Consider the following 15,735-nt stretch of genomic DNA (forward strand, 5'->3'; position numbering starts at 1 on the left):
AGGTCGCTGCAGGGATGAACTTATGAGGAGGAAGGAGAACACTCAAACATGGCATATTGTAGTGTAGGATCAGCTGAATATCATAGTGTAGTCATTTTACAAGGAAGCAATACGACTTGGAGTTAGCTCTGTGATGTGTCTCAATAGTCTGAAGTTTCCTTCTCCTCATTTCTTATTTGAACTTTCTTTAAGCATATCAACTATTAAAAAATCACTTCTAAAGTAACTATTACATTCAACAACAAAAAAACTGAAAAATTAAGAGGAATTCCTCAACAAGTTGAGCTTCTCCCACATACAACCCATTATTTACAACTGACTTGCTTTTGAGAAAGATGCTAATCCCCACAAGCTACACTGGTTAGGATTAGAAATATGAACTTTTGTAGGAGGGTATAATTTGGCATGGGCCGGTATACGATTCTGACGGTATGATAACCTTCAGCAAAAATATCATGGTTTCACAGTATTGCAGTATTGCAATTACAGCTTTAAAATGTATTATATTTTTAAATGTCTGGGTAAAATAAAAAATGAAAATTCCATTGAACATAATGTATTTTATTTTTAAACACACTGCACACTGGCAGGGAGAGACATTTCTAAACTGCACTTCCTGTTCTTATGTCCACTAAAAAACAGCTTATACCTTAGGAACGATATGACAGAAAATGTTCCTTGACATGAAACCTTGATTTTTTCAATGGATACCTTTTATAGACAGAGAAAGTATACCTTTAAAAATGGTAACCAGCCCATGCCTAGGTATAATTTGCATCTTCTGGCCCTATCACTTTAAGCAGGTTAAATGAAGGTCCCATTTCTATGCAGAACATAAGATTTAAACCCAGATTGCTCTCTCACTGTTACTTTTAGCTTACACAAGATGATCACTACAGAGGGACACTGATAATTTTGGTTGAGTAAAATTAGTTTAAAGATTATACTGTGTATATGTTTTCTCAAAATGCAATTTTGTGAGTAACCATAAACTGAAGTTAGGCATTTATTTAAAAAACATGTTTGGATTCAAGAAAGTACTACCACATGACCACATAACTTAGTATCTTTATATCCAAACACTGACAGCAAGTGATTCAAGACTCTTCTATCTAACTATAATGGCCAACTTTAGGGTTATACTCGTAAACCCACAATGTAGCACCCTTTTGTGCCTCTGAGGCCATCTGCAGAGGTCCGTCCAGTGACACAGAATGAATTCTGACACAGAATGTATTCAGGTTATGTTAAGTCTTGTTCACGGCATTGCATCAAACTCAGGGAACGTGACACACCTAATTCAACAACCATAATTCATGAGTCAACAACCATCCACAATGACTATTAACATTATGATATCATTTTGACTTAGACAATAGATCTCCCAAATTAGATTGAAGGTTTGAGTTAATTGTAGTCAAGTTAAAGGAAACATGGATGTTTTACATCTTACCCAGAGTCACACAAGAAGATTTATATCAATGTCATCTCGGTGTCTAGTACAGAGATAGGGGTTGTGTATCATGTTATTCCAATTTGGTAATGTTACACAGTGTTTCACTTTTGTAGTGGATCAAATCCAAACAGTTTATAACTCGTTTCAATTTGCTGAATTTGAGTTAATGTTGGATTTAATTTAGATGCTGCCAGTGATGGTAGCTTTGCAGCCATTTTGCAACTGCTCAATTTGTTGACACTTTTTAGTTATTTCTGCCAAGTGGGAGATAGCTGTTAAAAATTCCTGATATCTTTAACTTTGAGGAATAAACCTGGAAATCTGCCATGATGGTTTTTCCCACTTTGTTGCCAGTCATTGTTGAATGAAACAGATCAGGTCCGTAAAACTGAAAACACAACCAACCAGGAACTGTTTTGTTCCATCAGTATGTGGTTAGCTAGCAAGCTAGTCACCAATTCCAACTCTGTACTGGATATGTTGATCTTTCTGTTTGACCTTTGACCTGAGTTGACAGCAAACTCATTTATTAAAAGGTTTTTTATGTGCTTTTAACTGTTAGCAAATAACATGTGAGATATGAGTTCAGCACACATGACACCGTATCACCTGTGTCTGTGTGTGCCTTACAAAACAGATTATACAACACCCACAAAGTGTAGCCTGATAACAAATGCCTGTCTAAAAATAAACCCTTTTTTATTGTGCTTCCTTTATTTTTCATTTCCAAACCTGCACCTCAGGTTAAATTGCTGGTTTTGTGTGTATTTGTTTTTGGTTTAGATTGTTTTCTGTGGGGATGGATTATGACTCATAATACTTGTAACTGTCAGTAGATATTTTTTGCTTGGGTAATGTCCAGAATACAGACTTAGAAAATACCCCTCTGCAATGTAAACATTCTTTTTTTCCTTTTTATCATCGGAACCTTTAATCACCACTTTACATCTTTCTTTTCTGATCTATTAATTCAGACTATCACAGTAGTCTATTGACTATTGACTCGTGTTTAACACTGTAAACACACACATTTTTTAATATGCAACATGGGGCAAAAACTCATTTGACAGGCACCTTTTTTCCTGATTTCTGATTGGCTCCTTTGAAAGTAGTGTTTAGCATAATAGGCCCACATCTTGCCTTTATTTTTTTCTACCTCAGCAATCAGATGTCAATCTGATTTTAATGAGCAAATGGCATTTGAGAAGGAGTCCTCTTTACATTTTCTGTATGCTACTGCTTCATCAATGATTTATGAATACATTGTGAAAGAAATATGACCACAAAATATTTTAATAAAATTCACATCCCAACCTTATTTTTACTGCACTCAAGCTGATCCATTTCTTTGACGCCTTGCCTCGATGTGTAATCAGATAAATGTACATTATGCGACCACACCAGAGTTTTACTTTTTTTTTTTTTTTGGCACATACATACTTTACTGCTGACCATTTTCTAAAGAATCCTCTATGTTTTCAGTTTTTCCTTTCTCTCAGCTACTGGTTTTCACTTATTTACATGGTGAGAAAATGTATATGACTTGAAACTTATCTTCTGGAACTTGGGCATTTCAGTTACTGAGACTCCTCTTTTACAATCTACATAAACCATGGCACAAGGATGGCAAAAGATTTATTTTGTGTTCACCGACGAGAGCTGCTCAGCAACAGTATGCTCAGTGCTGCAACTAGTAGCTGGAAGCTAGGTTACAGCAATTATACTAAATCAATGGAAGAGTCAGTGGAAATGCGGTACAATATAATATTTGTAAGAGACCTATTTTGTCGGAGTAAATAATTTCTTTTTTTCCAATTTTACTCTCGCGTAACGCAATTTGTCCTGCCTTATAGGTCAGTAAGTGTTTAAATGTGCTGAATTTATATTTTTTACATTTCTTCCCGTTAACAAATGTTAGGAGCTGCTCAGTGACTGAAATGACCACTTTCCAGGAGATTGTGATGCAGAACATCAGCATACAGTACATTTATTTGTTAGTTACATTGTAATGCAAATTAAGTTGTTCTCTATCGTATCAAGACTATCTCTCCACGGTTATATATTCCATATGTACGGGGATGATCCCCCTGAGGTCAGGTACGTGGATACTTCTTTAAGACACACCGACTTGCCCGGCCACGCCCTATGCTATTTCCTATAAAGTATAAAGTACCTGTGTTGGCGTTGATCTCCACCTGAGGCGTATGGTTACGTGTGTGCAGACAATCTCATAATAATAATTATCACAGCTGTTAGCCTTCCCGGGCTAACACGCAGAAGAGACAGTGGTCTAGGCAGTGTGTGTTGTGCTTCCACACTGCATGATTTCCTGATTTCTCAGAGGAAGCCTCTGGCTGGCGGTCATAAGTTGAGTCCTTTAGTCTCTCTTTGGGTTTGACCATGGTCCTTGGAGCACTTCTGCATCCTTCCTGATCTGAAGTGACTCTCCCTTGACACTGGGTTACTCTGGCATACCTTTGCCTGAAGAGTAATCAAGCTCCATGACACTACACCTGTTCAAAAATAGCAGTTAAGGCTGCAGGCCTGTTTATCCTTTACCCCGATCCAGCATTCCTGAGAGAGGTTCCATCTGGGTTCCACTCACTCTCCTCTCCTGAAAAAGCTCAGATGGTAGAGGAGTGTTCATTCTGGTTCTGGTCGTCTGGGCATACCTTTGTCAAAGCCATGGCTGTCCCACTGGGTTGTGGACGCTATTGAACAGGTGTATACATTTTCGGGTGTGCCTGTCCCATCCTGGGTACTGGGGCACTCAACCCTTGGCGTTGCTACCTCGTGGGCTTAGGGTGGCAAGCCTCCCACGCTGCTATATGTACAGCAGCCACGTGGTCATCTTGGTCCACTTTCATTTGCTGGATGTGGCAGCCATCCCCTCCTTTGTGAGTGTGTGCTAGGGGTGACGCGTTGTAAGCCTTGGTGGCTATGTGTTCATCTCACCAGTTTGTTGTCTCCCTGGTCAGCTGAGTGCTTTGCAGGCGGAGTGGCCTTTTTGTTTAGGTGGTGTTGGATTCCCTTAGGGTACAGATTTGATCATTGGCAAATTATCAAAAGATGTTTTATCAATATTAATAAAGTTATGAATATGGTTATTAATAACTGTATCAAATCGATAAACAATCAAAACGGGGCACCACCCTGCAAGTCAGGGAACAATAATCAAACTGTGGAACAGTCTCATTTCTGTGAAAATCCTTTAAAAGGAAACAAAGGAAGGAGTGATTTCGAGCACGGATCTTTTTAGCCAGCAATTATTACAACAAGAACACAAATAATCACAAGCAACTGCTAATTAAGTATAATAAGATTTATTAACGTCACAATTATCAGTAGCTAATCAATAATCCTTCAATAATAAACTTCTATACCTTTTTACAATATCACAACCAAAAACAAAGCAAAACAAAGCAGCATGGATGCATCTGTGTGTGTGTGTGTGCGTGTGTGTGAGTGTGTGTGTGTGCGTGTGTGTGAGTGTGTGTGTGTGTGTGTGTGTGTGTGTGAGAGTGAGTGAAAGAGGAGGGGCGGTGTCGAAGTGTAGTTCTAACACAAAAACAACTCCAAAAATGGCTACTCCTGTGAGTTGCACAAAACTATTTAGCCTCAAGGGGGCGATAGTGGTGCTGGGTGCACGAGGAGGGGTTGAACAGGTAAAGGGGGGGGTTGCTAGGAAACCCCGCGTGGTTAAACTAGCAGCGTTAGCTCGGGAGCTACGTGGCTAGCTTGTGTCCGTGTGTGTGTTAGTAAAATAGGGTGACCAGATTTCCCGGAGCTAAAACCGGGACACTTTGCACGTGACCGCACACACTTTTTAACGTGAACATGTGCCAGCCCAGGTCAGACATAGACACAGACAGTTACTTCATTATTTTGATCGTAGGCTCCTCATCTAATAATAACAGTGTTTTTTCCTGTAAAATTAACAAAATTGCAGCAACAGCCTTTTTCAGTTTTAAAGTGAGATTTATGTTGAGATTTTTTCTAAAAAAGATTCTTTGAAATATTATTTATTCCAATAACACCAAAAGAATTTAAAATTATTTATTGAAAATTTTGAGCATAACCACTTTATTTCCTGCATTCTGCTGAATTTTTATGCACATATTTCTACCTTTTTCTGACTCAATGTATACTGCAACCTGCAAATATCTGTAGCCTAGGCATCATTTACTTCTCCCTCCTGTTTGGCGTCTTTTGGTGAGGAAGTAACCTCCTTAACTGTGCATATGACAATTATTCACCTCAATGATAAGTAACTGTCTGTGCGGTCACTGCTTGCTCTTGAGGGAATTACTGTAATTGTTGGAATTGTTGGGGCTTTGTAAATTGTGTGGTCTAGACCTACTCTATCTGTAAAGTGTCTCGAGATAACCTATGTTATGATTTGATACTATAAATAAAATTGAATTGAATTGAATTGAATTGATACATTAATTAATTTGAATTTATAATAGACCCCTGGACTGTAATATTTCAGATATGTTTGAGCAAGATTTCTGCTCATGTCCAAAACATTTTGCACATTCAAAATACAGCATATCTGTGCTTTCTGTGATTTGGAGGAGACGATGAGTCGTGACATTTTGAGAAAAATAAAGTTAGGTTAGTAGGCTATTACAAGAATAAAGTCACTATATTTCAGAAACTAATCTATACCTGCACCATAGTCTGCTGTGCATTACGTGATTGCTCTGCTGATACAGTAGATCTCAGACCTTCTGACAGACCAGAGCCCCGTTTGGGTCTCTGGTCTCTAAATGAGGCAAATAGTTTAGCTAGAGAAGTAACTGAATGCTGGAAAACAGAAACTACAGAAATACACGGAGCGCAAACGCAACACATCTACCGCAGCATGATCACAGCTGAGCGTCCATAAACCTGAAGCTGTGCTGCATTTTACAGAAAGAGTGGTCACAAGCAGGTCTGCTTCAGAGCTCCGTGTGTCTGAGTCTGAACCATAGACTGGAAAGGTCACGTCACAGGAACCCCAAACTAAATCAGTAGTATTGCGCTTCTAAACTTTGTGTTGATGGCATCAATGTATTACACTGATTTGGCTACGATTCCTCCCAAAACTTCACCCGGATTTGGCTTTCCTCACGTAGAGACGGTTGCTAGGTGATAGCATGGGTGATAGCAACAAATACAGCATGGTCGGACCCCGCACGTAGCTGCCCGTTCCATTCGCCTCGGAAAAATTAACTGGATAAAGTTACATTCGGGGCTGAAGACACGGCAAAATCGGCTGACTTTGCTCCTGGTGTAAACCAGGACATTTTAGCGTCCCGACAGGCTTTTGTCGGGACTCGGAACGAACAATTGAAAATCGGGACTGTCCCGGTCAAACTGGGACGTCTGGTCACCATATAGTAAAAGGAACAGAATAAAGGAGGAAAACACTCTGATCTTAGTTATCGATAATGGCCAGCTCCCTCAGCCACCCAGGTCTGGACCCCACGTGTAGTTAGGACAGACTGAGACTTTTGATTTACTGAGGGAAACTTTGGTCATTATAACCACTCCAGTGGCTAACAGCTGATTCACCGCAATTATCTCGCGGACAGTAACTAAACTCCGTGAAAGGAGTGGTTTAGCAGGTAGCGCTTATGGTTTTACCCAGCTACTTAACACAACATCAACAGTACCATGATCTATTGATACATTCACAGAAAACAGATTAATAATCATATATGGACCATTACATGTTTACAATCAGATCACATTAATGGAACAAGCGGTAGCGAACCCTTTGCTCATTAATAAACAAACCAAAACGCACTAGTTCTAACGTCTGCCCAGAACTGTGTACAGCCTTACTGTGCGTTGTTTGTCAGTTAATCTCTTGCCAGAGGTTAACGATCCGTTTCGTCCCGAAACAGAGGGGACGAGACGTGATCCAGGTCGACAAGCAAGAAACAGAATGCCGTCCTTTTCTGAATCCAGGCTGATTAAACCCGCTGCAGATGAGGGAATACTCGGCCAGTATTTCCTCGGATCCCCTTTGTATATCAGACCGATATAAAGTTGTCCCAGCTCCAAACTCGACCAGAGAGGTAATGCTGGCTAGCTAGCCCGGACTAGTGTGCCTCCTGTAGTAACCTGAGTCACCGTGGAAAAAGCAAAGAAGCACAAAAGCCGACAGCTTTGATCCTTCCTCCACCTCCTAGTGGCGGTGTGGTGCTTTCAAAGGCCCGACAGCCAATGGGAAAACTGCAACTTTGTCACAGGTGTGAAGCAGTTCTTTGTCTCACCACCAGTCTGCCTTGCCTAGCATGTGGTGAAGGTAGATTCTCCATCTTGGCGACTCTGCCTGTAGGAGTTTGGTGAAACTGGCTTTGGGATTCACATGTAGGCCAAGATCCTTTGTCTTGCCTTCCCTGTGTCTCTGCCGTCAGCTCAATCTGAGCCAAATCACTGTTTAACCAGCTTCTTGGTCCCCAACAGTGGCCTTGAACAAAGAAAAGGTATGGGCTTCTATGTGTTCCTTGGGTCAGTCTTGCATCTTGCAGCCTTCTCCCAGCAGACCCTTTGGCCTTTGTGACTTGCAGGGCCTTGACTTGGTTGATGGTTCATAGTGTTCTTTTAGAACAGTTCATTATAACTTGTTTTGACACTATCTAGGCTTGGGCAGAACTGTCTTCTCACAGGGTGTCTTAAAGAGTTCCCCGTACATATGGAATATGTAACGGTGGAGAGATCTTGATACGATAGAGAATGCTCGGTTACGTTGTAACCTTGGTTCTTTGAGTGAAGATACTATCTCTCCAGCTGTATGCCACTCAGAGACATTTCCAATCAAACTATCAGTGATTCCACGCCAGCACAGGCTTTATAGGAAATAGCATAGGGCATGGCCGGGCAAGCCGGTGTGTCTTAAAGAAATATCCATGTACCTGATCTCAGGGGGATCATTCCCGTACATATGTAATATGTAACGGTGGAGAGATAGTCTCTTCACTCAGAGAACCAAGGTTTGAACACAGTAGTGAAATGTGAAATAATGACCTTAGACAACATTCACAAATGTAAAACACAACTGTGTGATTTAGAAAAATGTCAGCAGTAATGTTGGTGAGTTTTAAAAATGGACTAAATAACAAATATTGGCCCTGAATGACTAATAACACATCCTCAGCCATGCGAAATTGGTGGAATCTGCTGTCATTGCGTCAGCTAATCAGCAATTTACATAGTCATCCAAGATTATTAGAGGCAAAGTTGAGGTGATGCAAAAGTGGACTCAAAAGAAGGAATATTAACATCTTGTGTGGGTGTAACCTGTATTATGGTTGAGGTAAAAGAAGGAAACCACTGTGATCTCCTCTCTGTGATACCCTTGCTCTGTCTTAACAAACACAACTCACACACACGCATCTCCCTGTACTATATATTCATCAACTGAAAATTTAACCTATGAGAGACAATTTAAAGTCTGTCAAATGTTGTTATCTGTCCCATGGTACATCTATACCAGTTTTGCAGTTTCATTCATATACTGTTTCAGAGTAATCTCTGTTGCCTTTCTCGTAGATGGGACCCAAAAGAAAAAATGTCATGCAGCAGACACATTGATTGGTGTACTAATTTTGGCAGCCATAGGTTAAAAGTGACCTGTTATGCTCATTTTCAGGCTCATACTTATATTTAATGTTTCTATTAGAACATCTTTACATGCTTTATTGTTCAAAAACACTTTATTTTTCTCATACTGCCAATGAGTGCTGCACCTGTATTCACCTTCTGTCTGAGACGTTCTGTTGTGCCTTTTTTTTTAAGCCCTCCTCCCGAAAAAGCCCAGTCTTCTCTGATTAGTCAGCGTTTCTGGGTCTCTGTATCTCTCCTCTGCTTTCACTGTCACTGTGACGTTTGTTGCAGCCGGAGACTGACTGTAACGGAGTATAGGCAGCACTTTCTAATGTGAAAAATCACCAATAAAGGCTTCTAAACCAAAAATTACAATCAGGCATGTTCCAGCAGGAATGTGATCCGAAATGGTGGAGAAATGAACAGCATTGGCAGCCGAGATTACAGCTTTCTCTGGCGTAGCATGTAGCTACATGTAGTTAGCAGTGGACTGTAACGGAGTATGGCTGCACTTTTTAATGTGAAAACTCACCATTAAAGGCTTCTAAACCAAAAACTACACAACATGACATGTTCCAGCAGGAAGTGATCCATTATTGGGCAGATATTAACATTGGCAACCAAGATCACAGCTTTCTCTGGTGTTAGCATGCAGCTAACATTACAGTTACATGTAGCAGTGGACTGACTGTAACAGAGGATAGCAGCGCTTTCTATAGTGAAAAATCGTCCAAAAGACTTCTAAATCAAAAACTACAACCACGATTACAGGTTTCCCTGACATAAGCATGTAGCTACATGTAGCAGTGTATGTAATGTAAACACTGCAGTAACGTGCTTGGAGCAAGTGATAATACAAAGAAATCTGACACAAACTGACATCAGTTCGAGCAGAGTAGAAAAAAGGGTTACTCCATAGTGCAGTTGAATAGCTAAATGCTGCCTATGTCAACAGTCATGAAAGCCTGTGATCTTGCGGAGCTATGTATCTGGCTGATAGTCACCTTTTATCGGTAAAATGTAACAACAACAACCGCTAAAACTACTTCTAAAAGCAGCTTGATACACTGTACATTAGACATTATGCATTATTGCATGTCAGTTTGTAACAAAGTGGGAATCATCTTACTGTCCAACATATCATAACCTTGAAGCTGAAGCTAGTAACATTAGCCACAAGAATATTCCATAACGTAACATACCATACATTGCAGAGCGACCTGTAGAGAATGTTAACATTGTCCCAATTCAACAATTCAGGCTACACGTTGTTTTGCCGAAGTTAAATGGGATCAAACTTGCAGTTTCTGTCATATGTCTGTCATGGTGGTTGTTACCAGCCGTGGCCCGCTTGCCCGATCCTCTGGTAACGTTAGCAGTTAGCATGTGTTAGCCAGCAACAGTTGGGTTCACTTCACTGACTGTGTCTTAATATTTTTTGCGAGTAACTATCTTGAGTACACTATGTAATTTAATGCCAATACACAAATGTGGAAATGACTGAAAATGCCCATCCCTAGCACTAACATTAGCCGTGATAAATTACCGTAAAGCTCAATGCTTACCTGTTCAGGATTAAATTAACCAACTCAGGTCCTTTTGGGCTCAAAGCTGGCACCGTCTTTTAAATGTATCTGCAATATCCGCCCGTGTTTTACCACATCTCTGGTCATGCAACTGCTAGAAAGATGCAGTTTTTTTAGTTCAGGTAGAATGAATCTATCTCTGTTAATCCAATTGTCAGAATGGAAATTTCAATGGAGAAAATACTGGCTTTAGCACTGTAGTCAGAGAAGATAGTATTTCAACTTAGCATGTTTTCTTAATATCTGATGAAATATTGCGGTCATTTTTTATTTAAAGTGCTCATATTATGCTCATTTTCAGGTTCATAATTGTATTTAGAGGTTGTACCAGAATAGGTTTACATGGTTTTATTTTCAAAAAACACAATTTTTTGTTGTACTGCACATTGCTGCAGCTCCTCTTTTCACCCTGTGTGTTGAGCTCTCTGTTTTAGCTACAGAGTGAGACATCTCACTTCTGCTCCTATCTTTGTCGGGAGTCGCACATGCGCAGTAGCTAGGTAAGCACTGCTAGCTTGTCAGTTGCAGAGCATGAGGTTGTGCCACGCTAGCAGCTCGGTGAGCATTATAACGTGTGTTACAAAATGACGCACATTCGTCACGGAAGGCTGGACTATAATTGAGCTGTTTGGAGAAGTTTGTGAACATTGTTTTCTCTGAAAGATGGTAAGTCCCTTTGGGGTGGACTTTGGGCTTTTTTACTTTGTAAACCTATAACATGCACAAAAAGATATATAACACAATAAAGGAAAGTGAAGAAGCCAAAAAGCATAATATGAGCACTTTAAAACAGTAAATGTATTACATATTGCTCAAAATGTATCACATATTGCTCAAAATATGTCATATATTGCCAAACTTTGCATCAATTGAGTTAAAATATGTATCATTTGTAGATGGAATTTTGTTCACTAGTGCCAAAGTACCTAAAATGCAAAATCCAAGTCAAAGTATTTACTTTCCATCCTCGGCAAGCCAGTATAGAGCAACAGTACGGAGTGAGAATGTAAATCCTGGTTTCTGTTGCATATATACGAAAACCTATATCACACATAACACATTTGACAAAAAAAACCAGCCCTAAAACACATTGTAACCTTGCTCAGCAGTACAGAATGTATATAACAGTGTCTAGACACACCTGCTTAGGTAGAGAAAGAGTCTTTGTGGCTCCACCCCCTGCATTAAAAATCAAGAACTGTCTGTCTAGCTAAAACTCCAATCTCCTGTCACTGTATCAACTTAACACACAACACAGTGTGTATAACACTATTGATTCACAGTTTTATTTAATTGTAATCAAACCTTACTTGGTCATGCTGAGAGTTAGCTGAGCTAATGCCCTGCTGTTCAAACATCCAGACTGTTAAATGTCATACCACTAAATGTGTCCGATGCCTGTTTGCTTTTTGAGCACTTTATATGCACGTGTACATAGCAAGTATTTTAAAGCTTTGACTGTAAATATATACTGTAAATATATATACAGTAATACTTTGTGTGTCATATTTTGTGAATGGGTGGTTGATCATCATTCTACACTAGTTATATTTATTCCCATAATATCCATTTGTAGTAAGGTTCAATTTCATACAGTGTACTTACCAATACTAATATAGCCCTTCAACAGAACAACACTAAAATAACTTAATCAAACTTTCCATCAAAATACCAAATCCAACCCAACCTTAACCTTACTGATGTGTGGGTAAGTGTTGAGTCCTTGATGTTCTTACTTTCCCTTTGGAGAAACCTTTTACCGTTTCATGATTATATTTGAAATAGTTACAGTGTATATCTGTGCTTTGTGTCTATCTAACAGTGTCAGTCTCTTACAGATCGTCAGTAGCCTTCTGCCACAGTGCCGTTCTTCGTATCCTCCCCACAGCTGAGGGTTTGTGCCTCCTCAGCTCCTTTCACAGGTAAAAGCAACATCACAGTCACACAGCAGACTCTGAGACAGGAAAATATCTCAAGCTATTGGATGAAAATGAATGATGAAAATGTGTACAGACATTCATGGTCCCCAGAGAAGGACTCTCACTGACTTTGGTGATCCCCTGACTTTTCCTCTAGCACCACTCAGAGGTTCAAATTTGTGGTTTTGATTGAAATATCTCTAACTATTGATTTACTGTGAATTACTATATGCTGAAAGCTTATTATGGATTTTTTTGCCCAATGACGCCAAAAAAAATAATTGTTGCCCCAGCTTTAACAGTTAGTTAGACTTGAGTGAGTGGCAACTCACAACCCCTGTGTACCAGGCTACAGAATATTCTTCTGCTACGATAGATAAATAGTCAGACATACAGACAGATAGATAGATAGATAGATAGACTTTATTAATCCCACACTGGGGAAATTCCATAAATACTGTAGATAGATAGAAATATTAGAAATGCTTCTTTGCTCAAAAACAATCAAATGCACAATCAAAACACATTAAAAAAATACACACATGAAGCTGTCAAAACTACAACTTACAAGAACAGTGTAAAACCGGTCAGAATGCAGTGCCTATTTTAATCTGTTCAGAAAAGCCAGACTAGGGCCCTCATTTATGAAACGTGCGTACGACCTAAAACAGACATAGGACGGGCGTACGCCGAGTCCTACGCAAAGCTCGGCATTTATTAATTTGAACGTGAGCGTAGGCTGCGATCAAATCTCACGTCTGGTCTGAACTCGTGTACGCAAGTTTTCGAGTCAGTGTGGACTTGCGGTGCAGCATATCATTTTATTTATTTATTTATTTCAGGACAATGCACATTTGATAAACATGTACAGCAGTAAACGCAAAAGTGCCAGATTGTAGGCCAAAGGCTAATTTCCATCTGTAGTCAGTTTAACAGGAGAAGGAGAAGTCATCAGTTGATCACTTATCAGCTATGGCAGATCTGGCTCTTTTAGAAGACCTATGCGCCGGTCTGCAACATTGTTTTAGCCAGTGGGGTTCTGCACAACATCGCACAGGAAAACATGGTACCATAAATGTAGCGATGGAGCCAGATGAGCCGATGCCCAGGGAGCAGTGTCCAGCACAGCCCCAACTGGGGGCTATACCAAGGAGACAGGATATTATTCCTCGCTTTTAAAAGGTATAGTGTTATGTTTGGCAATGATAGTCTATACAGGAAACATGACGATACACAACATTTTTATTTATTCTTCAGGTTTTCATTTCTCTGTCGTGAATGATTTATTTCTGCCATTGACCGAGTTATTTTGGCTTGTTTTTCCAGCCCCTCTGCTGTCAGGAGACAGGGTCGAGGTGGTGGTCCAGCATGGGGGGCGGAGGACAAGCGCTCTCCCTCAGCTGTTGTCTCGTTCTGACTCATGAAAAAAAACACGAGTAAAATAAAAGACTCCGCTACCGTGTGTTTATTTAGATTTAAGTACACCTACATGTAGGCCTAAGAGATTGCAATAGAAGCCTGTATATTACTATTAGGATTATAGAATACATATGTCAAGGATGTATAAATTAAATAAACTTCAACTGGAGTCCGATTTACTACGGCGACATTGTTGACCGCATCAGTGATCTCTTTCCATCCCGCATTCTTTCTCCAGCCTTTAATACCAGTTTTCAGGCTGCCAAATCCTGCCTCAAAACCCAGAATATATTGGGGCGTGATATTTAAATTACGATCGTTTCCAGCCGCCGCATTTATCAATGTACGACCATTCTTACGCTCTGATTGGTGTGATACGAACGTTTCATGAATCACACGAAGCCTGTCGTAAGATGATTTCTGCACTCATACCTGCGCTGGTTTCTACGTGCCGCGGCTGAAAACGATCGTCATTAGAATAACACCCCAATAGATTCTGGGTTTTGAGGCCTCGCCCCTACAATTCACGACATGGTGAGACGTAATCCGGCTGAGAAGCGGCACTTTTCAGAGGTGGAGATTGAAACCCTGATATCTCTGGTTCATTTGCATTAAAGTGTGTACTATTTGGCAGCCTGAAAACTGGTATTAAAGGCTGTAGAAAGAATGCGGAATGGAAAGAGATCACTGATGCGGTCAACAGTGTTGCCGTGGTAAATCGGACTCCAGCTGAAGTTTAGCCTATTTAATTTATACATCGACACATTTTTCTATAGTCCTAATAGTAATATACAGGCTTCTATTGCAATCTCTTAGGCCTACATATGTAGGTGTACTTATATTTAAATAAACACACGGTAGCGGAGTTTATGCAGGGTCTTTTATTTTACTCGTGTTTTTTTTTTTCATGAGTCAGAACGAGGCAACAGCTGAGGGAGAGCGCTTGTCCTCCGCCCCCCATGCTGGACCACCACCTCGACCCTGTCTCCTGACAGCAGAGGGGCTGGAAAAACAAGCCAAAATAACTCGGTCAATGGCAGAAATAAATCATTCACTTGAAAGAGAAACAAAAACCTGAAGAATAAATAAAAATATTGTGCATCGTCATGTTTCCTGTATTGAATATACAAACATAACACTATAGGCTATACCTTTTAAAAGCGAGGAATAATATCCTGTGTCCTTGGTATAGCCCCCAGTTGGGGCTGTTCTGGACACTGCTCTCTGGGCATCGGGTCATCTGGCTCCATCGCTACATTTATGGCACCGTGTTTTCCTGCGAGATGTTGTACAGAACCCCCCCAGGCTAAAACAATGTTGCATACCGGCGCATATAGGTCTTCTTTTAGTTTGTCAGTGCGTTTTGTGGTGTTAGGAATTGTTTTTCTGCGCATTTCCGCACTAACTCAAAACGTGCGTACATGTACACCACCTCCTGAGCTGGCGTAGGATTTAAGCGTGCCGTACGCCAACGTCCATATTGATAAATCTCAAAGTCACCGTGGTTTTGGGTGTACGCCAGGTGTACGCTGGACATTTGGTGTACGCACTTTTGATAAATGAGGGCCAATGGTGATTTAAAAAAAAAAAAGTTTGTACCTTTACATGCTATACACATCACCTGATATAAATAACCTGTATACATATGTAGCTATATTGCAAAAAAAACCAACCTGTTAAGAGTTCGGGTTATTACTTCAAAAGGAACGTGATAGTACATCACATTTACAAAAGAATGTGTTTTAAATAATAACTT

The sequence above is a fragment of the Perca flavescens genome, chromosome 23 (assembly GCF_004354835.1).
Source record: "Perca flavescens isolate YP-PL-M2 chromosome 23, PFLA_1.0, whole genome shotgun sequence".
Taxonomy (NCBI): domain Eukaryota; kingdom Metazoa; phylum Chordata; class Actinopteri; order Perciformes; family Percidae; genus Perca; species Perca flavescens.